This window comes from Budorcas taxicolor, chromosome 2 (genome assembly GCF_023091745.1).
Source record: "Budorcas taxicolor isolate Tak-1 chromosome 2, Takin1.1, whole genome shotgun sequence".
Lineage (NCBI taxonomy): Eukaryota > Metazoa > Chordata > Mammalia > Artiodactyla > Bovidae > Budorcas > Budorcas taxicolor.
The window spans coordinates 49426768-49453264 of NC_068911.1; the positions used below are offsets into that span (position 1 = coordinate 49426768).

The following is a 26497-nucleotide window of genomic DNA, read 5'->3' on the forward strand; positions in this document are numbered from 1 at the left end:
CCGGAATCCCCGCACTACTGAGCCGGCGTGTGCCACCGGGCGTGCGTGGGCGCAGCCAGCCACTGCGCAGGCGCGGACACGCTCCCCCTCGGCCTCCGCGCGGCGCTCTGGGCGAGCGCGCGCCCCCGGCGGGTTCCGCTCCCGACAGGCGGAGGGCTGCGTGCGCACGAGAGAGCCGGCCGTGACGTGCGCCGCGCTACGCCCGACGTCACGGGTCCGTGTGTAGTGGCGGCCGGGCTGCCCTCAGCAGCGGCTCCCGACGAGGGTGGTGCGGTCGCTGGGTGCGGTGTTCGGGGGTCCTGCGGCCCGCAGCGGCGGCGGCGGCTGCGGCGACGACGACTACGACTACCGGGAGGCCCGGCGCTCCCAGCCGCGGAGTCGTCGCTCCCGCCCCTTCTCCGGCCTCGGCGGCACCCGGCCCGCGGCTTCCTCCTTTTCTGCCCAGCTTCCCGCGGGCCTCGGGGCCGCGGCGGCGAGAAGGAACGAGGGGCGCCGAGAGGCCCCGGCCGGCCGCCACGGTCCACGCGCCCGCCGCAGGCTCCATGTGAAGGAGGGCCGGGCCTGGCCCCCGGCCCGCGCCCGACTCCTCGCGCGCCCCTCCGGTCCCCGGGGGCCCGCAGCCTCCCTCGACCGGGGGGCGCGGTGACAGGCCGCGCGGGGGCGGAGGGGTGGGTCTGCGGCTCCCTACGTCCCCGCGGAGCGGCGGGTAAGTGCGTGCGTGTGTGTGCGTGTGTGTGTGTGCGTGTGTGTGTGCGTGTGTGTGTGTGCGTGTGTGTGTGAGCGCGCGCGCGCGCCCGCACAAATGTGTGGCGGTGGGGGTTGGGGAGCGGGGAGGGGGCCGGACATGAGGAGGGGGCCGTTACCGGCCTGGGCGCAGCCCCTGGGGCGGAGATTTTGCTAGGTTGTTGCCTCGCTTGGGGTGGGCGGACCTTGGGTCCCTTGCATCCTGTCCTGAAGTCCAGGTCTGAGCGAAGTAGACCGCTGGGCGGTGGAGCTGTCAAGACGCGTACTCCGCCGGGCCTTTGGATGGAAGATTGCGCCTGGTCCTTGGGAGAGGCAGAAATGTTACACGCAGGAAGCGAGAAAGTGCTTGTCTTTGCCCCGCTGTATCGTCGTGCACTAGTGGTTGGGGTTGATGCCCTTTTCTCTTTATGGACCATTTAGCGAGCACTTGTTACGCCCCCGATACTTACCGTGCATTGTTTCACCTCACCTTGGAAGCCCAGTGCGGTGATACTGTCTCTCCATTTTACGGTTGAAAACATCGAGGCTCAGATTGAGGAACTTGCCCAAGGTCACGCAGCTTGGTAATCTGGGAAAGCCTTGGTTCGAATATGATGTATTTTCTGTAGAAGTGTATTTCTCTAGTTCAGATCTTGGGAAAATAAATAAGTGAGGAAAATGAGAAAACCTGAAAAGTTTCTTCTTGGGAGTAAAATCTAAATATTTAAAACAGTAGATCGAGTTTATATGCCCCTATTGTAGGTTGTTCAGTGTGTTTTGCTGCAGCCTAGCCAAATGATTTTCTTGATTCTTTCCCCCCAAAATTACTTTTAAAAGGTGACTCTAGGCACCTTTACCTTTTTCTTTTTTTGAGTTGGAACTGACCGAACAGAAAATATTTCCCCTCTTAGCAAAAAGAAGAAATAGATTTAGTTAAACTCCGTATTTCTTGAAAAGTTACAATTTGTGCAGTTTATTCTTGATGCATACAGGGAACTCACAGTTGGGTTATTTGCTTGAGATTTCCTTATTGCAAAATTTGTTTCTGGATTATGTGGCAATGACAACATGCTTAGTAATTTGTGCATTAACTTGTGCAATATCTCTGAGTGGAGAGCCAGAATTTAATGTGTAGAGTGTTGTAAAAGTTATCTTTTAATGTATGTATGTAGCAAACTAATGAGTATTTATAAACTAACTGAAATTCTCATTGCACATTGACCTATACTCTGTTTCTTTGATGATGGTTAAAGTTAGATAGCCTTTACATTTCTCTTTGCAGAAGAAAGTGTTGATAAAATTCTCTTGAGTAACTTGAATTTCATGCATAGTTGTAAATGTTTAAGAAATCTATTGATGCCCCAAATTGTAGTAGTTTATAATTTCCTTTAATGTATTATCAGATAGATTTAAGAAAATTTGTAGTTGAATGTCTTTGTAATGTCTGTAGAGAAAAGGTTGAATTATAGAGCTAAGAAGTGGATGGTTCACAGATTGATTTGTCGTTTGCTTAAAATACAAACGTGTGTTGAGTCTTGTTGAATGTAATATCATTATAGAATGGTTATCTAGTCATGCTGTCCATGAATCTCTCTTGAAAGAAATAACTATTAAAGATTTATTGTAAATAATTTGATGATTACAGTGTAGACTCAGTCTTTTAAGTGTTTTAATTGGAACTTTCATCCCTTGTTTACCTTATTGCTACCAGAGGGGAAACTATATTTAATAGATGCTGTAGTAAAATGGAATTGTGTTTGGTTCTAGACAAGTCCCGGCTTTAGTATCAGATTGATTTTATTTTTCCTTGTAGAATTGGAGCTCTCAAAGCTCCCTCCCACCTGCCCCCCAACCCAACCCCAACTTTTTATTAGGACAGTTTTAAGTACACAGGAGTTTGGTAATATCAGAACCCATATAGTAACCCTATAGACTGATTTATTGGCATCTTGCCATACTGTGTATATTATTTTTGGCCATGCGTGCCTGTGTGCTCAGTCAGTCAGTCAGTCATGTCCCACTCTTTGTGACCCCATGGACTGTAGTCTGCCAGGCTCTGTCCATGGGATTTTCCAGGCAAGAATATGGGAATAGGTTGCCATTTCCTCCTTCAGGGGATGTTCCCAACCCAGGGGTTGAATCACTATCTCCTGCATGTCTCTTGCATTGGCAGGCAGCTTCTTCACTACTGAGCCATGTGGGAAGCGTTTTTGGCTATACCATTTGAAAACTAAACTGTGGACACTATGACACTTTACCCCTAAATATGCCAACTTGCATTTCCAAAGATAAGGACATTTTCTTACACAGCCAAAATATCATTATTGTTAACTTTCTAATTAATAGTGTTTTATTGTTAATTTGTTAATGTAGTCTAGTATCCATCCATGTTTAAATTTCCCCGTTTGTGCTGGAAAGATCACTACAAGGTTTATTCACTACATTTGGCTAAGTCTCTTTGATCTCTTCTAGTCTAAAACAATATCAACTCTCCATTTTATTTATTTATTTTTTTATCTTTTGGCCATGCCACACAGTATGTGGGATCTTAGTTTCCAAGCCAGGGATTGAACCTGTGGCCCCTGCTGTGGAAGCACAGTTTTAACCACTGGATGCCTTGGAAGTCCCATCATCTCTCTATTTTATAAAATGGATTTTTTTAAAATAAAAAGATCAAGCCAGTTATCTTGTAAAACAAGTCACATTCTGGATTTGTCTGATTTTTTTCCCCCCTCATGTTGTAGTAGTTCCTCTAGCTAACTGTAAGCTAGATTTAAAGAATTGTTCGTTTCAGGTTAAATACTTTGGGCAAGAAAAACTATTGAGTGTTTCTATGTACTTTATATTGCTTCCCATCAGGGTCATATATTGTTAAGTCCTATTATTTGTGATCCTGAGTTTGATCACTTGGTTATGGGGGTTGTTGTTGTTCAGTTGCTAAGTCATGTCTTTGCGACTCCATGGACTGCAGCACACCAGGCTTCCCTATCCTTTACTATCTCCCCAAGTTAGCTCAAACTCGTGTCCATTGAGTCAGTGATGCCATCCAACCATCTCATCCTCTGTTGCCCCCTTCTCCTGCCTGCAGTCTTTCCCAGCATCGGGGTCTTTTCCAGTGAGTCAGCTCTTCCCATTAGGTGGCTAAAGTATTGGAGTTTCAGCTGTAGCATCAGTCTTTCCAATGAATATTCAGGGCTGATTTCCTTTAGGGTTTACTGGTTTGATCTTGCTGTCCAAGGGACTCTCAAGAGTCCTCTGCAGCACCACAGTTTGAAAGCATGAGTTCTTAGGCACTGAGCCTTCTTTATGGTTCAACTCTCACATCCCTACATGATTACTGAAAAGACCACAGCTTTGACTAGATGGACCTTTGTCAGCAAAGTGATGTCTCTGCTTTTTAATATGCTGTCTAGGTTTGTCATAGCTTTCCTTCCAAGGAGCGAGCATCTTTTAATTTTGTGGCTGCAGTCACCCTCTGCAGTGATTTTGGAGCCCAAGAAAATAAAATCTGCCACTCTTTCCCCCTTTTTCCCATCTGTTTGCCATGAAGTGATGGGACTGGATGCCATGATCTTAGTTTTTTGAATGTTGAGTTTTAAACCCGCTCTTTCACTCTCCTCTTTCAGTCAGTTCAGTGGTGTCTGACTCTTTGTGACCCCATGGACTGCAGCACACCAAGCTTCTCTGTCCATCACCAACTCCTGGAGTTTACTCAGACTCATATCCATCGAGTTGGTGATGCCATCCAACCATCTCATCCTCTGTCATCCACTTCTCCTGCCTTCAGTCTTTCCCAGCATCAGGGTCTTTTCTAGCGAGTCAGTTCTTTGCATCAGGTGGCCAAAGTGTTGGAGTTTCAGCTTCAGCTCTCCTCTTTAGGTGAGGTATATTTTCCCCACTGCAATTGGCATGGGTTCTCCAGTAATCTTTCAGTTTTCAGTAGATAGTAATATCTATTGCTGCATCTGTTGGCAAGCTAACTTCTGAATTTCAATGTTAACAATCTTTTGCTGGTCTGTAGACAGCAACAGAATCGCAGGAATTGTAAAAATATTCTGTGTAGCTGTATTAATCAGGTTCTGATTTTGCAGCTGTATTAATCAGGTTCTGATCTGGGGGATTTTTAAATATTTTTAATAATGAATTCAAGGTTATCGCCAGTTATGAATAAAAAGAGACCTGACTTGAGAGAACAGAGGACAATTCAGTTCCTGTCTTTTCCTGTACTCTCTCAAGGAGGGAGGGAGGGAGGGAGGGAGGGAGGGAGTGAGAGTGTGTGTGTGTGTGTGTGTGTGTGTGTGTGTGTGTGTGTGTGTTTTGGCTGTACTGTGAGGCTTGTGAGATATTAGTCCTCACTGAACCTTGGTCCTTGGCAGTAAAGTCGAGGGGTCCCTATCACTGGCCCATCAGGGAATTCCCTCCATATGTTTCTTTTAAGTCTCAGCCAATATTTGTTGCTCAGAAATAGCTGAAATATAAAAGGAGAGCTACTTTACTAAAACGTATTTTGAGAAAACTGTTTTTTGGTGTCATGCAAAGGAGAACGGGATTGAGAATCAGAAGGTCTAAACCCTAGGCCTAATTCACCTGTTCTATGACGTTCAAGGATTATAAACTTTTTAACTTCACTCTGTATTCTCATGTTGTAGTGATTGTTAGTGAACATGTTCGTAGGAGGATAGGAATAGACTCTTCTTTGATGCTCTTCCCGTAACTAGCCCACCACCTTTCTTGTAAGTGCTCAAGAATGTTATGCTTGAGATTCATAGTACTATAAATTTAAAAAGCACTCTAGTTGGTAAACTTTGGAAGTTTTTCTAGGGTAATTTCCCCCCATTTGTATAGTCAGTCATTTAGTATGGACTTTAATAAATTAATAGTGACAAATTAAAAGAGTAGTTTAAGGTACGGTTTTATCCGTGTTCTTTTGATAATTCCCAGATTGTGCCTGCTCAGCGCCACTGCCTCAGGCGGGCTGCCCCTTGAGCACTGTGCACTCGCCTCCGCTGCCCTCGCTGCCCTCTGACTGCATGGCACCGCGGTTGTCTCTGTGTCCTCTGCAGAGAAACTAGCTCTTCAAGCACAAGGCAGTGCTGTGTTGATTGTAGTGCCCAACACCTAGCACGATACCTGTTGACAAACGTTTATTACATGGATAGGTAATTGACAAGAGGCCTCCTTTTACAGTGTTCTCAGATTCTTAAAAGATGGTAGCTACATGAGTGGAAAAGGGTGGGGAAGTTCAAGAAAATGTTTCTGTATTCTCAGAAAATCAAGCATTTGTGAACAGCTCTACCACAGAGGCAAGGCTGTGGAAAAGTTTCTGAAAATTAATAGGAATCAGTGGGAGAATGTTAAGATAATACTTATTATTTTTGAAAGTCTTTGAGAACAGATCTGCAGCCTAAGCCGAAATTTCAATTCTTTCTGTGCTATTTAGTAATAGTTATATGCTCCCAACTCATATTGTATTTTAGATTTGTGACTTGGAGATGTTTCATTATCATTATTATTGTTTGATAAGTTTGTTGTTACCCTAAGTTTGACTGACTTAGCTACATGCTTCCCTGGTGGCTCAGATGGTAAATCGTCTGCCCGCAATGCGGGAGACCTGGGTTCGATCCCTGGGTCAGGAAGATCCCCTAGAGAAGGAAATGGCAACCCACTCCAGTACTTCTGCCTGGGAAACTCCATGGATGGAGGAGCCTGGTGGGCTACAGGCCATGGGGTCACTAAGAGTCGGACACAACTGAGTGACTTCACTTCACAATGCTATTTATGGAGTTTTAACTCAGAATATTTTGTTCTTTCGTTTTAATATGAAAGAAACGAGACCAGTGTTCTCTGACTAAATTTTGCGGAGAGATTAATGTCATGATTTGTATGATTGCTTTAATGCATTTTAAAATCATTTTAGGCATTTTTAGACCTGTTGACTGCTTTGTAAAATTAGTAATAGTTATTATATGGTATGACATAATGTATAAAAACAGTATGTCAAAGAACATTTACAAACTTTCTTATTTGGTTAGATATTATAAGGAAATGAAACAAGTAGAAGGTAGCTAGCTCAGCCTTGGTGTTGATAAAGATCTGCTTTGAGAGATGCTGTATCATTAACCATCCAGTCTGTAGCAGTGCCTGACTGCATTTGGTTGACTTCACCCCCAAACCACCATATACCTTTATTATAAATCTTTCCCCATGATTTGAGAAAGAATAGATTAATTTTGTGTTCTGAGATCATGTAATGTGTATTAATCAGCATCTCAAAGTTTTGTCCCATAGTTATGAACTGTTGCATGCTGCCTTAGGGTTAGAAGATTTACTCAGGGATGTACCTGAAGAGTTTCTTGCCTAGAATGTTCCTGAAGTGAATACACAGAGTGCAAACTGTATTTCATAGTAGGTAGAAAGCCTGAATTCAGTCTTAAATCTGCCATTAATTAGAAGTTGACTGTGACAAAGTGACTTCAGTAATTTTTTAAAAAACATTATCTTAGCATATAGCAGGGACACGCAGGGCTTAGCGTATAGCAGGTACACGCAGGGCTTAGCGTATAGCAGGTACACGCAGGGCTTAGCGCATAGCAGGGACACGCGGGGCTCTCAGCGCATAGCAGGGACACGCGGGGCTCTCAGCGCATAGCAGGGACACGCGGGGCTCTCAGCGCATAGCAGGGACACGCGGGGCTCTCAGCGCATAGCAGGGACACGCGGGGCTCTCAGCGCATAGCAGGGACACGCGGGGCTCTCAGCGCATAGCAGGGACACGCGGGGCTCTCAGCGCATAGCAGGGACACGCGGGGCTCTCAGCGCATAGCAGGGACACGCGGGGCTCTCAGCGCATAGCAGGGACACGCGGGGCTCTTAGCGCATAGCAGGTGCACGCAGGTACACGAGATCTTTCTTTGTAGCACACGGACGCTAAGTTGTGGTCCACGGGCTCAGTACTTGCAGTGCTTCGGCTTAGTTGCTCCACACCACGTGGTATCTTAGTCCCCAAACCAGGAACCCACTCTGCACCCCCTGCATTGCAAGGTGGATTCTTAACCACTGGACCACCAGGGAAGTGCCTAGTTCACCATTTCTGAATTTGAAAAAGTTGCCCTAGTTGCTTTCTTTTTTAAAAAAGGTTTATTTATTTTTTGGCTATGGTGGGTCTTTTTTGCTGCATGGGGCCTACTCTTCATCGCAGTGCCTGGGCTGCTGCTTGCAGTGGTTTCTCTTGCTGTGGAGAGCACAGCCTCAAGGTTTGTGGGCTCAGCAGTTGTGTGCACAGGCTTAGTCGCTCTGCAGCACCCGGGATCTTCCCTGACCAGGTATCAAATTGATGTCCCTTGCATCACCAGGTGGATTCTTAAACACTGAGCCATGAGGGAAGCCCCACCCCACCACACCTAGTTGATTTCTTAAGGACCTATCTAATCTATGATTCTGTGAGATCCACAGCATCATAGAAAATAGTAGAGTCAAAAGAGATTCACGTTTTCTTGCTTGGGAGATTGTTAAGATGACAACTGTCCAGGGAAGATTTGTTACAGGGCAGCATTTGGAAGATAAATCGCTGTGTTTAAATGTGATTAATTTGTCAGAATGACATCTTTTACTTAAAGATATTTTATAGCCAGGTAGCTTGTGGTGAACTGTGATAATCTATAGTAGGTTCACAGTAAATACTTGTTGGAAGAGTAGGTGAATAACTTCAGGACTGATATGATTGAAATCAGAATCACCTGATGATATTTTAGTGATAAAAATCCAGGACAGTAACCATTGAATTCTAGAAAAGAACTAAATTATACTCATAAATGGGCACCTAAGACTAGTGAAATACATTTTTTGAAATACTTTAGCCAAAAGTGAGGGAAGATCTTTTTAGAAAAGAAAAAAAAAAGAGATATTGGAAAAATTTTACCTGCAGTCTATGCCTGCTAGAAATTTTAAAATAATTTTATGGATGTACTGGATAAACCCCAAATGATTACATTAAAAAAATTCTTACTTCCCAATGGAAAAAACCATTTGGGGCAAACCACACATCAGCAAAAAAATTTTTTAATATATATATTTATTTTTGTGAGGCTGTGTGGAATCTTAATTCCCTAACAAGGAATTGAACCTGTGCCCCCCTGCATTGGGAATGTGGAGTCTTAACCATTGGACCACAGGGAAGTCCCAGCAAATTATTTTTTTCTCAGAATCTTTCTGCTTTTTTATTCTTCCTTTCTTCCATCTTTGCATCTCTAACCAAAGCATAGAAGTACATTAAGTGTTCTTAGCTTATTTTGTTCTTAGGTAATAAATTGGTATTGGCATTTGTTAAACTAGAGCTTCCCTTGTGCTCAGATGTTAAAGAAACTACCTGCAATGCTGGAGACCTGGGTTCAATCCCTGGGTCAGGAAGATCCCCTGGAGAAGGGATTGGCAACCCACTCCAGTATTCTTGCCTGGAGAATCCCATGGACAGAGGAGCCTGGTGTGCTGCAGTCTGTGGGGTCACAAAGAGTTGGACACGACTGAGCAACTAACACTTGTTAATCTGATGCCCACTCTAGTGTTTTCTCTCATATAAATCTTGCTCTTTTGCAAATGGGAGGATCAAGTTTGGATGATACGGCTGCATAGAACGAGAGCTCTTCATCCTGTTTTCAAAGATTGGCAGCTGAGAACTGATAAAAGAAGGCTTGATTGGAGATTATGAAAGGACTAAGTGGCTTAGATTTGGTTATGCAGGAAGATCTCTAAAGGGAAAGTTGCAGAGATCTTGGTCAGTAGGTGGAGGGGAGGCTTCAGTGGTTGCATGAGTTAGGGTTCAATCACAGAGGAAGAACGAACTGCTGCGGTATCATGGAATTAAGGAATTTATGAAAGGTAGAAGGCCTTACAGAGTTGTGGGAGAAGCTTGGAAACCAGAGTCTGTAAGGGGGAGTTGGCAGAGGAGAGAAATCACTAATCAGCCTTCCTGAGTCAGTGGTGCAGTGGGCAAGTCAGAGTTTGCAGGGGAATGTGAGGAGCTAGTGATGCCCAGCTACTGAAGTGTGGGCCCACACAGTAGAGCTGGTGGAAAGTATAGAAAGCTGTTGTCTCTACATAGCTACCCCTTCTGTGGTCTTCAATCAGGCTTTTGATGGTGGGCCTGAGGTTGCTGTTTGGTTGGCAGGGTTGACAATAAGAAAGAGCTACGTGCAGTACAGGGGAGAGCAGAGACACAGTGAAGTGCTCTGTCAGCTCTACATCCGTCTGACCATAATCCTCAGAGAGTAATTTCCGTGTTTGACCATCTCTAACCAGGAACCTGGTGGGGAGAGGATTCTGGAAATGTAGTTTGAACTTAAAAGTTGAAATCGTACAAACCGTCACAGAGAGTGAGAGTGGAGGGTGCCTGGGAAATCACAGTGAGGGCTGTGATGGCTGTGGCAGTCCACAGTGATGTTTCATCTTCTGTGAGACAGCAAGTTCTTTAAAATCTCCAAGCCTTTCTCTTCCTCTGTGAGATGGGAAGATAATACTTACATTAGGGATTATTGTGAGCATTAAATGAAATGTTTTGTATTTAGCAGACTGTCAGCACAGTGTAAAATAATAGCTTTTATTAGTAGTAGTAATTGTGGTAGTAAAGAAGATGGATTGAGAAATAGGAAGGGTGTATTTTGAAAGAGAGGGGAGAATAGAGAAGATGAATGGAGAGAAGAGTGAAGTAGAAGACATAGTTCCTGTAATTGAGAATGCAGTAATGAAGCTGTGGAGGACGCATGCCAGCATATAGCAAGGTTGGGAAGGTGTTAAATCAGATAACACCCTTTGAGACAAATGACTGCTGTGATGAGTGGAGAGACGGTGAATGCTGTCGTTCCAGCGCGCTCTTGCTCCGTCGGCCACTCAAGCCCACTCTTTGCAACCCTGTGGACTGCAGCCCGCCAGGCTGCTCTGTCCATGGGATTTTCCAGGCGAGAATACTGGAGTAGGTTGCCATTTCCTTCTCCAGGGTGTAGTTAAGGTTAAAAGTGGTAATGTAAAATTTCTAGTACACTATCAGTCCTCAGAGGTTATTTTTCACTTCTTATCATTTAGAAAGCTGGACAGATGAAGGGAGTAGGGAAGGCTGAAACTGGGTCCTTGTTTAGACAAGAAGGAAAGGAGGAAGGACACATTTCGGATAGCAGAAGTAGGAGGAGGCATCCTCACAGCATGCAGCACTTCATAAGACAAGTTGGTGCCTACTGGCTCCTAATCTATGCTTTTGATAGCCTGTTTGTAGTTTCTTGATTTTAATTTTGAAGGATTGCTTATGCTTGTATCACTGCAAGCAATCAGTACCCAGTAATTGTGTAGCACTTAATGATACTTACTGTATAACAAAGCCTGAGTTTTTACCAACTGTGAACCCCTAAAGTTAGGTGTCTCCCTCCTCATCCATAATCTATACCATGGCGTTTTCTCACACTCAGTAGATTCATAAGGTTATTTGCCTTTAGTGATTTCACTTGCTTACAGTATGAGATGATGAAGATTGATAAAAGGAGAGATTACATTAAAAAAATAAATAATAAAGAAGAAAAAAGCAAAGCTGAAAAGAAGCAGCAGCTCTAATGTATTTCTTCGTGAGTCTCAGGGTTCCTTAAGTGTTTCCTATTTTGGCTTTTCAAATCGAGCCTAAGCTAAAATGATGAGGTGTGGTAGATGCTGTTACACATACTCACAGTTCCCAAAGACCCCAGTAGGGTAAAGACCAAACGGAAGCAACACTAAAAGAAGATAAAACAGGAGAGCTGGGTTTGATCCCTGGGTTGGAAAGATCCCCTGGAAAAGGAAATGGCAACCCACTCCAATATTCTTGCCTGGAGAATTCCATGGAGCAAACACCCTCTTCCAAGAACACAAGAGAAGACTCTGCACATGGGCATCACCAGATGGTCAACACCAAAATCACCACTAATTGATTATATTCTTTGCAGCCAAAGGTGGGAAAGCTCTATACAGTCAGCAAAAAGAAGACTGGGAGCTGACTGTGGCTCAGACCATGAACTCCTTATTGCCAAGTTCAGACTTAAATTGAAGAAAGTAGGGAAAACCACTAGAACATTCATGTATGACCTAAATCAAATCCCTTACGGTTATACAGTGAAAGTGAGAAATAGATTTAAGGGATTATATCTGATAGACAGAGTGCCTGATGAACTATGGACAGAGGTTCGTGACATTGTACAGGAGACAGGGATCAAGACCATCCCCAAGAAAAAGAAGTGCAAAAAGGCAAAATGGTTGTCTGAGTAGGCCTTACAAATAGCTGTGAAAAGAAAAGAGGCGAAAGGCAGAGGAGAAAAGGAAAGGTATATCCATTTGAATGCAGAGTTCCAAACAATAGCAAGGAGAGATAAGAAAGCCTTCCTCAGCGATCAATGCAAAGAAAAATGGGAAAACAATAGAATGGGAAAGATTAGAGATCTCTTCAAGAAAATTAAAGATACCAAGGGAACATTTCATGCAAAGATGGGCTTTGGACAGAAGGACAGAAATGGTATGGACCTAACAGAAGCAGAAGATATTAAGAAGAGGTGGCAAGAATACACAGAAGAACTGTCTTCACGACCCAGATAATCATGATGGTGTGATTACTCACTACAGCCAGACATCCTGGAGTGTGAAGTCAAGTGGGCCTTAGGAAGCATCACTACAAACAAAGCTAGTGGAGGTGATGGAATTCCAGTTGAGCTCTTTCAAATCCTGAAAGATGATGCTGTGAAAGGGCTGCACTCAATATGCCAGCAAATTTGGAAAACTCAGCAGTGGCCACAGGACTGGAAAAGGACAGTTTTCATTCCAATCCCAAAGAAAGGCAATGCCAAGGAGTGTTCAAACTACCGCACAGTTGCACTCATCTCACATGCTAGTAAAGTAATGCTCAAAATTCTCCAAACCAGGCTTCAACAATATGTGAACTATGAACTTGCAGATGTTCAAGCTGGTTTTAGAAAAGGCAGAGGAACCAGAGGTCAAATTGCCAATATCCACTGGATCATCGAAGCAAGAGTTCCAGAAAAACATCTACTTCTGCTTTATTGACTATGCCAAAGCCTTTGACTGTGTGGATCACAACAAACTGTGGAAAATTCAGAAAGAGATGGGAATACCAGACCACCTGACCTGCCTCTTGAGAAATGTGTATGTAGGTTGGGAGCAGCTGTTAGAACTGGACATGGAACAACAGACAGGTTCCAAATAGGAAAAGGAGTACATCAAAGCTGTATATTGTCACCCTGCTTATTTAACTTATATGCAGAGTACATCATGAGAAATGCTGGGCTGGAAGAAGCACAAGCTGGAATCAAGATTGCTGGGAGAAATATCAATAACCTCAGATATGCAGATGGCACCACCCTTATGGCAGAAAGTGAAGAGGAACTAAAAAGCCTCTTGATGAACGTGAAAGAGGAGAGTGCAAAAGTTGACTTAAAACTCAACATTCAGAAAACTAAGATCATGGCATCCGGTCCCATCACTTCATGGGAAATAGATGGGGAAACAGTGGAAACAGTGGCAGACTTTTTTTTTGCGGGGGGGGGGGGCGGGCTCCAAAATCACTGCAGATGGTGATTGCAGCCATGAAATTAAAAGACGCTTACTCCTTGGAAGAAAAGTTATGACCAACCTAGAAGGCATATTGAAAAGCAGAGACATTACTTTGCCAACAAAGGTCCGTCTAGTCAAGGCTATGATTTTTACATTAGTCAGATATGGATGTGAGAGTTGGACTATAACGAAAGCTGAGCGCCGAAGAATTGATGCTTTTGAACTGGTGTGTTGGAGAAGACTCTTGAGAGTCCCTTGAACTGCACAGAGATCCAGCCAGTCCATCCTAAAGGAAATCAGTCCTGAGTGTTCATTGGAAGGACTGATGTTGCACCTGAAACTCCAATCCTTTGGCCACTTGATGCGAAGAGCTGACTCATTTGAAAAGACCCTGATGCTGGGAAAGATTGAGGGCGGGAGGAGAAGGGGATGACAGAGGTTGAGATGGTTGGATGGCATCACCAAGTTGATGGACATGAGTGTCAGTAAAGTCTGGGAGTTGGTGATGGACAAGGAGGCCTGGCGTGCTGCAGTCCATGGGGTCACAAAGAGTTGGACATGACTGAGCGACTGAACTGAACTGATGGGGTACAGTCCACGGGGTTGCAAAGAGTCAGACATGACTGAAGCAGCTTTCATACTTGTAGTTTCTAAAGACTGTCCATCTTTGCTCCTACTTGGGCCAGTTGCGCTCTTCTGACCATCTGTTTTGGTGAGGGACTACACTGAACTAATTTGGTGACATTTAGTAATCAAGTGGGTGGTTGGAGGTTGTGTTTGTAGAAGGGATAAGCTTCCAGAAGAAGGCCACTAGAGTGAATCACTTAATTCAGTATATTAATTGATTAGTCAATTCAGTATAATCTACCTTGTTATTTTCAAGTTCTTCAAATTAAGCATTTTATTTTAATACAATTAATATGCAAGTTAAGTTTCTTTTTTTCACTTTTTCACCAATTTCTTGCTAGCTTTTGTTCTACTGGAATCACTTTCCTTCTTCATGAAGTATATCCTTTATCCGCGGTCTTTTAAAAAGTATTTATTTATTGTATTCGGTTGCCCCGGGGGGCTTTGTTGCTCGGTTTTCTCTGGTGGTGAGTGGAGGCTTCTCTCTAGTTGCGTGCCCAGGCTTCTCGTTGCAGTGGCTTCTCTTCCTGAGGAGAAGAGGCTCTAGGTGCAAGGGCTTTAGTAGTTGTGGCATGCAGGCGCAATAGTTACAGCACATGAACTTAGTCACGCTGAGGCATGTGGGATTTTCCTGGACCAGGGATCAAACCTGGGAGAATTCCACATGCCTCAGAGTAACTGAGTCCATGTGCCAAAACTGTTGAGCCTGGGACCAGGGATCAGACCCAGGGAGGGCACGGCAGCCCACTTCAGTGTTCTTGCCTGGAGAATCCCCATGGACAGAGGAGCCTGCTGGGCTACAGCCCATGGGTTGCAGAGTTGGACACGACTGAGAGACTGAGCACAGCACAGGGGTGGAGCCCATGTACCCTGCGTTGGCTGGTGAACTCTCACTGCTGGACCACCAGGGGAGTCCAGAACCCATGGTCTTTCGTTTGGTTTAAACTTTTTATTTTGTATTGGTGACAAATTACAGTTTTTGTTTGTTGGGAATCTTTAGCTCTTGTTCTTGAAGATATTTTAGTTGTGAATGAAAGTCTAGATTGGCAGTTATTTTTCCCTCACCATTTTGAAGATATTATTCCATTCGGTTTTCTACAGTATGCTGCTAAGTTGCTTCAGTCGTGTCCGACTCTGTGCGACCCCACAGACTGCAGCCCACCAGGCTCCCCTGTCCCTGGGCTTCTCCAGGCAGGAACACTGGAGTGGGTTGCCATTTCCTTCTCCAATGTGCAAGAGTGAAAAGTGAAAGTGAAGTTGCTCAGTCTTGTCCGACTCGTAGCGACCCCATGGACTGCAGCCTACCAGGCTCCTCCATCCATGGGATTTTCCAGGCAAGAGTGGAAAATACTGGAGTGGGGTGCCATTGCCTTCTCCATTTCTACTGTATAATCAGACCTAAAAGACTGTATGGATTTTTTTTTAAAGTATCTTTGTTCTATTTATTTTTGATTCAGAATTTTTTTTTTTAGTATATGCTTATTTATTTGACTGCATCAGGTTTTAGTTGCATCATGTGGGCTCCAAAGTGCATGGGCTTAGTTGCTCCACAGCGTGTGGCATCTTAGTTCCCCAGCCAGGGATTGAACCCACATCCCTTGCATGGCAAGGTGGGTTCTTAACTGCTGGATCACCAGGGAAGTCCCTGGATGTTTTATCAATAATAATTTTTTATTGTGTTGTTAAAGTATATAATTGACTTTTTAATGGAAATACTCACATTGGTTTTTATTTTTTCTTTTAATTTTTAAATTCATTTAATGCTTATTGAAAATATTAGGAATATCTTAGGAATCAGTAAAATAGCCTTTAATAAATTTTTTATTGAGTTTAATTGTTCGTGGGCACAATTATTAAATGTTTGACTTCCTTCTGTGTATTGGCACTGAAGATAAATGAATTGGTCATTGTTTCTGTAATTATAGAACTCCATTCTGATGTGGGAGGGAGACAGATGTACCCGGCCTCGTAATTTGTTAGGCTTCCCTGGTGGCTCAGCTGGTAGAGAATCCGCCTGCAATGCAGGAGACCTGGGTTTGATCGCTAGGTTGGGAAGAGCCCCTGGAGAAGGAAATGGCAACCTACTCCAGTATTCTGGTCTGGGAAATCCCATGGACGGAGGAGCCTGGTGGGCTACAGTCCACGGGGTCGCAAAGAGTTGGACACGACTGAGCGACTCCATACTTGTTTGCGTACTTTTTAAGCTTTGGGTAGATTTTAGAATTTTAAAGAGACGTTAATATTTTAGAACTTGGTGTTTTGTTATTTTTTGAATCCAGGAGATTAGCAAGTGGAGCATATTGGTACACAGCAGGCATGGGCCAAGTGTTGGTTAAATGAGAGGCAATATAGTGTAGCATGTGAGAGTGGATTGCAGATAAGACTGTCTTGAGTTCCAAAGCCGAACTTAATAAATAAGTAAACTTAGCTCTTATTATTTTTTGAGTGTTCACTGTGCTTTGTTATTTTTCAAAGTGCTTTACAAGTAATATTTCATTTATGCCTTATAATAGTCACATAAAATAGGTACAGTTACTGTTACCATTTTATAGATGAGGAATTGGGCACTGAGAGCCATCATTATCGTTATTATCAATGAATTTTGAGAGGTATTTTTGGTAAACTAATGATATTTTTTTCTCTCTGGTACCTGATAGAAATATCAGGGAATGACAAATAATTCTTCATCAGTCTGCATTAATTTAAGAGTTTTAATAAAAGCCTAAATTTCTTGCAAGTGTTGAGTGAAGAGTTACCTCATTCTCTGTTAAGATCCATTTAATAAAATGTAGAAAAGAATTAAGATGTGTAGACATTTAAATTCCCCTACATGTATATGTATGGCTGAGGCCCTTTGCTGTCCACCTGAAACTATCACAGCATTGTTAATTGGCTATACTCCAGTACAAATAAAAAGTTTTTAAAAAGTTAAAAAAAAAAATCCCCCAGTATTCTCAGTATGATTTAAGAACTAAGGAAGAGGGGAAAAAAAAAAACAACCACTCATTAGATATCAACTTACTTTTAACAAACATTTGCATAATTATTACCAATATGCTAGGCCCATTATAGGCACTTTACAAACATTGACTTGTTTAATCTCCATGGCAATCTGGTGATGATTATGACTATATAATCATTCTAGGAGGCTATGCATTTTTTGTTACTACTTTTATAAAATTACTTAAAATGTTTTAGGAACACTCATAAAGCCCATGCTCTTTTTTTTTTTTTCGTCTATGCCATGTGGCATGTGGGATCTTGGTTCCCTGACCAGGGATCAGACCCACACCCCTTGCAGTCCCTAAAATTCTCTTTAAATTTGAATTCTGTATGGTTTTGAGTAGATAATGTGGTACAAAGTTCAGAAACTATGAATAGATAAACAATGCAGGTCTGCCTCCCCAGCTACCCAGTTCTTCTAACTGGAAGTGACCAGTGTTACTAGGGAAATACTCCCTTGAAATTGTCTTTAGAATTTTTGAATACCTGAAATTGGGATGTGTCTGACAAATGATGACATTTTATTTTTTAAAGTCAGAATTCATTTGTAGTCTGGCAAATAAAGGGGCTACTGCTCTGTGTAATAGTTTTGCAAATCAAAAGTAAGGGATGTCCGTAAGGTAATGAGACTTGTGTAACTTATAAACTGGCTTAAGGCCAGTAGTCGCAGTTGCAGTGCCAGTAGCATTATAGAATAAGATTTGTAGCTAGATTGAGATAATCGACAGACTACACACTTAAGGTATGTGATTTGGTAAAATCAGACGTGTGTATACAAGTGAAACCATAACCTCATCAAGATAGTGACCATATCCATCACCCCCAGAAGCTTCTTCATGCCCTTTTGTAGTCCCATCACTGTCTTGCCTCTTTTTATTGTCCCGAGGCAACCAGTGATCTGCTTTTTATCATAAATTAGCTGCTCACCTGGTAATGGACATTTGAGTCTCCAGTTTGGGGCTATCACGCAGTAGTGCTACGAACATTTGTATACAAGTATTTGTGTGGACAGTCCATGGGGTCGCAAAGAATCAGACACAACTTAGCAACTGAACAACAACAGTGAACGGTTTTTGTGGACATACGCTTTCATTTTTCTCGAGTAAATATCTAGGAGTGGAATGGGTGGGTCATAAGATTTTGCCAAACTGTTTCATAAAGTGAATGTCCAATCTTATACCATTGGACATTTGACGTTCTTACCAGCACTGTGAACATTTTCATTGCACAGCATCCTTGCCAACACTTCATATGACCATTCTTTTGGAATCTCATTGTGTTTTTTCCTCCCTCCCCTCTTCTCCGAAGGTGAAAAGGAAGGAATTTTAAGGGTTTTTTTGAGCAGTTTTAGATTTACAGAAAAATTGAGCATAGAGTTCCCATTTACCCTCTCCCTTGCTCCCAAGTTTTCCCTATTATTAACATTTTACATTAGTGTGATACATTTGTTACCTTTCATGACCCTGTATTGATATATTCTTATTAACTGAAGTTCATAGTTTACATTAGGGTACACTTTTTATATTATTTATTGTATGAGTTCTGACAAATGTTCAATGACATGTATCTGCCATTCTTACAGTATCATGGGGAATAGTCTCACTGCCCAGAAAATCTGTGGTCCTCTTACCCCTCCCGCCCGCCCGCCCGCCCGCCCTGGGTGCCATGGCAGCCACAGATCCTTTGATTGTCTCCGTAGTTTTGCCTCGTCCAGAGTGTAGTATGGTTGGAGGCACACAATAGATAACTCTCCAAGCATTGGCCTCTTTCACTTTGTAATATGCACTTAAGTTTCCTTTAAGGTCTTTTTCATGGCTTGAGAGCTCATTTCCTTTCAGCACTGAGTATTCTACTGCTCAAATGTATCAGTATATTTATCCATCAACTTAAAATAATTTAATTTTCATCACTGTTTGAGGGTTTGGAGTGAAAACAGGCTGATCAGACAGGAAGGTATTGGAGATAACCCCGGGCAAAAGATAGTATCATGCCTTGGAATGGAATGGTAGTAGTGGAGATGTATATTTAAAGAAAAGCTAACAGGATTTGCTGATCAGCTGGAATGTAGAAAGAAGGAATAAGAGGACTCAAGGCTGTCCCCAAATTTTTGTCTTGAACAACTAGAAAATTAGAATTTTTTTGTGTGTGTGATAGTAAAGACTGGGGAGAAATACTAATGTTTATTTTCCCAACTTTGTTAAAAATTTTCTCTTTAGAAATTTTCAGAAGTTGAGGAATTTTTTTTCTTTTCATTTGAGAGTAAATTGCCAGTATGAGGCCCCATGACCCCAGAGCACTTTAGTTTGTAATTGCTGTCAGCAAGGAAATTTTCTTACATATCTGGAATGAAACCATCAAAATCATGAAGTTAGCATTAATAGAATTAGTATCATCTAATCCACAGAACCCATTCAGGTTTTGTCAGTGGTTTCAGTAGCATCCACTTTAGCAAAATAATTCAATCTAGGGCCGTATTTTGTTTTTAGTGTCTTTCGTTCTGGAACAGTTCTTTCATTTTTTTTTTTTTTCAATTAATTTTTAAATTGAATGATAATTGCTTTACAGAATTTTGTTGTTTTCTGTCAAACCTTAACATGAGTCAGCCATAGGTATACATATATCCCCTCCCTGTTGAACCTCCCTCCCATCTCCCGCCCCATCCCACCACTCTAGATTGATACAGAGCCCCTGTTTGAGTTTCCTGAGTCATACAGCATATTCCCATTGGCTGTCTATTTTACATATGGTAATGTAAGTTTCCACGTTGCTCTTTCTATACATCTTACCCTCTCCTCCCCTCTCCCCATGTCCGTAAGTCTGTTCTTTATGTCTTTTTCTCCATTGCTGCCCTGTAGATAAATTCTTCCATACCATTTTTCTAGATTTCATATATATGCGTTAGAATATGACATTTGTCTTACTTTTTCTGACTCACTTCATTCTGTATAATAGGTTCTAGGTTCATCCGCTTCATCAGAATTGACTCAAAGGTGTTCCTATTTATGACTGAGTAATATTCCATTGTGTATATGTACCACAACTTCTTTATCCATTCATCTGTCAGTGGACATCTAGGTTGCTTCCATGTTCTAGCTATTGTAAATAGTGCTGTAATGAACAATGAGATATTTGTGTCTTTTTCAATTTTGGTTTCCTCAGGGTATATGCCTAGGAGTGGGATTGCTGGGTCATATGGTGGTTTTACTCCTAGTTTGTTAAGGAATCCCCACACCATCTTCCATATGGCTGTATCAGTTTACATTCCCACCCACAGTGCAAGAGCGTTCCCTTTTCTCCACTTCCTGTCCAGCATTTATTGTTTGTAGACTTTGGTGATGGCCATTCTGACTGGTATGAGGTGATATCTCATTGTAGTTTTGATTTGCATTTCTCTAATAATGAATGATGTTGAGCATCTTTTCATGTGTTTGCTAGCTATCTGTATGTCTTCTTTGGAGAAATGTCTGTTTCAGTCTTTTTCCCACTTTCTGATTGGTTGTTTGTTTTTCTGGTAATGAGTTGTATGAGCTGCTTGTATATTTTGGAAATTAATCCTTTGTCAATTGTTTCATTTGCTATTATTTTCTCCCATTCTGAGGGTTGTCTTTTCACCTTGCTTATAGTTTCCTTTGTTGTGCAAAAGCTTTTAAGTTTAATAGGTCCCACTTGCTTACTTTTGTTTTTATTTCCATTATTCTAGGAAGTGGGTCATAGAGGATCTTGCTTTGATTTATGTCATCAAGTGTTCTGTCTGTGTTTTCCTCTTAAGAGTTTTATAGTTTCTGGTCTTACATTTTAGGTCTTTAATCCGTTTTCAGTTTATCTTTGTGTGTGTTCTTAGGAAGTGTTCTAATTTCATTCTTTTACATACAGCTTTCCAGTTTTCCCAGCAGCATTTATTGAAGAGGCTGTCTTTGTCCCATTGTATATTCTTGCCTCCTTTGTCAAAAATAAGGTACGCATAGGTGCATGGGTTTATTTCTGGGCTTTCTGTCTTGTTCTATTGGTCTGTGTTTCTGTTTCTGTGCCGGTACCATACTGTCTTGATGACTGTAGCCTTGTAGTATAACCTGAGGTCAGGAAGGTCGATCCCTCCAGCCCCATTCTTCTTTCTCAGGACTGCTTTGGCTATTCGGGGTCTTTTGTGTTTCCATATGAACTGTGAAATTTTCTGTTCTAGTTCTGTGGAAAATGCCACTGCTAATTTGATAGGGATTGCGCTGACTCTGTACGTTGTGTTTGGTAGTATAATCATTTTCACAGTATTGATTCTTCCTACCCAGGAACATGGAATATCTCTCCATCCTGGAGCAATTCTTTCATGTTTGCCTGACTTTCATGATCTTGACAGTTTTGAAATTTATAGAATGGTTGACTCTTAAAATATTCCTCAGTTAAGGTTTGTCTTTTGCTTCCCCTGTGATTCAATTTAGGTTGTATATTTTTGGCAGAAACATTACAGAAGTGATATGATAGTCTTCTCAGTACATCCTATCAGGTGCAAATGATTTTAATTTGCCCATTATTGGTGATCTTGATCACTTAAGCATTCTGCCAGATTTCTACACTAAAAAAGACTTTTTTCCTTTATAATTAATAAATATTAGGGGGAAAAGTATTTTGAGACTATTTCATTCCTTATCACTTCACCTGGTAGTTTTAGCAGTTACTGATTTTTATTGGCTGAATTACTATTATTGATGATTGCAAACTATTTTATAATTTCATTAATTATAATTTATTAGTTAACACTCAGATACCCATGCCTTGAATATCAAAAGAAGATAAAGCTTCTTTCTCTTCTCCCATTTACTGATTCATTTTTTAATTGTATAGCTGTAGACTTGTGGGTTCCCTTTTTTTGTTGTTATTCAGTGGGTTGTAATCTATCATTATTTGTTTTGAAACCCAAATTGTCCCACATTTGGCCAGTAGGAGCCCGTTTAGAGTGGTTTTTGTGTCCTTTTCACATGTCCCATGATTCCTTGTATACTTATATTCTGGCGCAGTAAGATGTTCTAGGGTTACCTTGCAGTTACATGGAAATAACCCGTATTTTCAAGGAGCCTTCATTCCTCTTAGTGGAGACTGATATTTAGAAACTGGTATCTAGCAGATGTACTCATTGTGAGTAGGATGTCACTGCTTCCAGGTCTCCATAGCCAAAGCTGTAAAACACATACAGGTACAGATGTGTGTGTATGTGTACATCGGTTTCTTTACATATTTCAAAATGGTGGTTTCATAATGATACCTTGTTCCACATCACAGAGTTCATTCTTAACCTTACCCCTTCCCATGTTTTCAAGAGCCCGAAAGATGTTAGATGGGGCAGCTGTTGTGTAGTGGGAGGTGGGCATAATAGCAACCCAGAGTGGTGCTGTAAATTTTCCTCTTATCACTTCCTTACCTGTATTTTATATGATTTAACATGTTATGTTTTTATTTAGTTGTGTATACTTAAAAATGTGTTGAGACTTTCTCGTTTAGCTGCAGATTATTCTTTACGTATGTTGTTTCAGTTCCAAATGTTTGGAGATTTTTTCTGTTATTACCTACTGCATTGCTTCCATTATGATCAGAGAACATAGTTTTTATGATTTTAAGTCTTTTAAATGTGTTATAATTTATTTTGTGGCCCAGGATATGGCCCAGGTCTACCTGGGTTAATGTTCCATGGGTGTTTGAAAAGAATGTGTAATCTGCCATTAGCCATTAGTGGGTGGAATGATGTGTGTGTGTGTATGCATGCGTGAACTAGCTGTATACAGTCAAATGTTTTTTAAGGAGCTTAAGAGGAGGAAAAATGCTTACCTTCGAACTTACTCTTGTATTTAATTCTTTTGATTTGAGTATTCTTCATTTTGTCTGCTGGATTTCAGTTCCCTCCTCTAATGTCACTTCTCAGTCTGAACTACTCCCCTTAGTATTTCTTATAAGGCAGTTTTTGCAAAGAATTCTCTGTTTCTGTTTATCTAGGAATACATTTATTTTGTTTTGTTTTGAAGGATTGTCTTGTTGCGTATGTGATTCTTGCTTGGTGTTTTTGTTTTGTTTCTCTCGTTACACATGCCATTGCACCTTCTTCTGGTTCAGTTATTTATGCTAGAAGTCAGTAGTTAATTGTATTTTTCCCCTGTAGCAAAATGAGTTATTTTTCTGCTTTTAAGATTTTATTTATCTTTGGCTTTCTGTAGTTTAACCATGATGGGTATCTAGGTGTGGTTCTCTCTCTCTCTTTTTTTTTTAAGATTTTTCAAATGGTATTTTAAAAGATTTAGATACAGATCTCTTGATATTTATTGTGTTTAGGGTTTATTGAGCTTCTTGGGTCTTTAGATTCCTGGTTTTCATGAAATTTGGGAACTTTTCAGCCATTGTTTTCTTCAGACATTTTTTCTGTCTCCATTTTTCTTTTTTCCTTGTGGGACGTACAGTAAGTGTTGGTCTGCTGTGTCTCATAGGTTTCTGAGACTTCGTTAATTTTCCTTCAGTCTTTCTTCTCTCTATTCTTCAGATTAGTTGACTACTGCTGATCCTTTTGTGGAGTTTAATTTTTTCTTCTGCCATCTCAGATTTACTATTGATTCCATCTGATACATTTTACCTTTGGATATGGTATTTCTCAACTCTAGAATTTGAATTTTTGTTTTTTTAATAGTTTCTATGTATTGATATTTCCTTTTTTGTGGAGTAATTTTCACCAGATTTTCCTTTAATTCTTTTAAATATATTTGTGATAGCTACTTTGAAGTCTTTAGGCTTCCCAGGTGTCTCAGATGGTAAAGAATCCACCTGCAGTGTGGGAGACCTGGGTTCAATCCCTGGGTTGGGAAGATCCGCTGGAGGAGGGCGTGGCAACCCACCTCAGTATTTTTGCCTGGAGAATCCCCATGGACAGAGGAACCTGGGAGGTGACAGTCCATGGGGTCGCAAAGAGTTGGACATGACTGAGCGACTAAGCACAAATTCCAACATCTGGACCTACCCAGAGTTTGTCTCTACTGACAGCTTTTTTAAAAAAATCTTAAGTGTGGGTCCCACTTTACTCTTTGTTTGCTTACCTCACTTTTTTTTTTTTTGGAAAATTAGATAATATAGGAATTTCGGGTTGGACTTTTTTAAAAAAAACAAAAACTTTATTTTTTTAAATTTATTTATTTTAATTGCAGGCTAATTACTTTACAGTATTGTCGTGGTTTTGCCATACATTGACACGAATCAGCCATGGGTGTCCATGTATTCCACATCCTGAACCCCCCTCCCACCTCCCTCCCCATCCCATCCCTCAGGGTCATCCCAGTGCACCAGCCCTGAGCACCCTGCCTCATGCATCGAACCTGGACTGGCGATCCGTTTCACATATGATAATACACATGTTTCAATGCCATTCTCCCAAACCATCCCACCCTCGCCTTCTCCCACAGAGTCCAAAAGACTGTTCTATACATCTGTGTCTCCTTAGAACCAACTTTAAATTTAACTTAATCTGTGGAATACATCGTTGCCCATGATTGTTGGGCTGTTATTATATTGCTTAGTTATTTTTTGTTTGTTTTTCTGTCTGTATCTTTTAAGGCAGACTTCCTAGCGGTTACCCTGCAATTGTGTAACTTAGTGGTCAGGCAGTGATTGGGCAGAGGTTGCATTCAGATACCTCAAAGATGACTTCAGCCATCTTCTGGTGGGTGTGTATGAATAGCACAAACTGAAGGCAGCAGCCACGTGGACCTTAGTTTTAGTTTTGTACCTGGCCCTTTTGGGTCTGTTCATGCCTTGGGTCTGTGCATTCATGTCTGTGTGTGCTCATAGTTTCCTACTCAGCTGGAGATTTGTAGAGTCCATCGAGCACTTCTGTGGCTCTCTGATTTTCAAGATCTTCCTGTTAAATTTTTGGCCAGTCTGCTTTGCCTTCACCTGAGGCACTTTTCTTCCTCCTCCTCCTCCTAATAGAGTTACTGGTTTTCCCCATTCATTTTTACCGTGTTTTTTCCTTTTATTTTTGGTGTTGGTATTTAGTGTGACTTTTCATCTTTCACTCCAAATCACGTCAACCCCTCTAGCAAGAGTTGCTGAGTTTCAAAACTGTTGAAAGTTCTTATGTAGACCAAGCTAGGTTAGTGTTGGGAATCTACAGACTGCCTCTGCTTTACCTGAAGGTCTGGTAGTTTTCCATGAATAAATACTTCTCAATTTGTTGTTTATCTTTTGGTAATTTCCAAATCCCTGAAATAGTTTTTGGCAATTTGTCCAGTTTTATTCTTACTTTTGGAGACGAGGATATGCTGACTTCAGTATTCTGCATTAACTGGAAGTCCCAAATTCTTTTTTTTTTTTTTAAATAATTTTATTCATTTATTTTTGGTTGTGGGGAGTCTTGTTGCTGTACAGGCCTTTTCTCTATAGCTGTGGTGACCAGGGCTACTCTTCGTTGCAGCGTGCAGGCAAGCACAGGCTCTGGTGTGTGGACTTCACCAGCGGATTGTGGGCTCTAGAGCCACGGGCTCAGTAGTCGTGGCTCGTGGGCTTAGTTCCGCAGGACGGGGAATCTTCCTGGCTCAGGGATCAAACCCCTGTCTCCTCCACTGGATGGTGGATTCTTTACCACTGAGCCACCAGAGAAGCCCCCCAAGGTCTTTTTATTCTGTCTTCAAAATATGCCTTGTATTATTCTAAACATTTTAATGTATCATCATCTCCCTCTGGACCTAAGTAGTCTTATAACTAGTTTTTGCTGCTTATGTTCCTTTTACAGTTCATTCTTTAAATGATTTTTTGAGTTTGCAAATGTTCTAGATTTACGGGAAAGGTTTTAAATAGTGAAGAGGGTTCTTGTACTCTGTATCCAGTTTCCCTAGGGTTAGCATCTTATGTATACATCTGTCACAAGTAAGGGAGCAGTATTGATTGTTTCTGTTGTTTAGTCACTAAGTTGTGTCTGACTCTTTGCAGCTCCATGGTCTGTAGCCTGCCAGGCTCCTCTTTCCGGGGGATTTCCCAGGCAGGAACACTGGAGTGGGTTGCCATTTCCTTCTCCAAGCATTATTGATACATCATGATTAACCTCATACTTTCTTAAGATTTCATTGTCCTTTCTCCATTGCAGGATCTCATCGAGGATACAGTGTTGCATTTGGTTTTTATAATGCTTTAATTCCTCTGGATTGTGGCAGTTTCTCAAACATTCCTTGTTTTTAATGACCTTGATAGTTTTGAAGGATATTGATCAGGTGTTTCATTCACTGTCTCTCAGATTTCATTTTGATTAATGTTTTGTTATGTTAGTTAGTTTTTGAGTTCTTGGAGGAAGATCACAAAGATAAAGTGCTATTTTTGTCACATTTTATAACATCGTATTAAAGGCTGAGTATGGCATGACTGAATAAATGAACATGGACTTGGGCAAACTCCAGGAGATGAGGAGGGACAGGGAAGCGTGGTGTGCTCCACGGGGTTGCGAAGAGTCAGGCACACTTGGTGACTGAACGACAGCATAAACATGATTTCCTCACTGTAATGCTGGTATTGGTTGCCTAGCTGAGGCAGCATTTATTGTATTTCTGCTCCGTAA

At 41.6% G+C, this 26497-nt stretch overlaps 1 protein-coding gene across 1 annotated transcript in view; it reads left to right on the forward strand.

The window, feature by feature from the left end:
* Window positions 1-642: 642 nt before the first annotated feature.
* Window positions 643-26497, forward strand: part of MAP3K2 (mitogen-activated protein kinase kinase kinase 2) — an 88040-nt gene continuing 62185 nt past the window's right edge. The window contains exon 1 of the mRNA XM_052664358.1: window positions 643-706. The gene's annotated coding sequence lies outside the window, so the exon portion shown is untranslated. The remainder of the gene's footprint in view (window positions 707-26497) is intronic.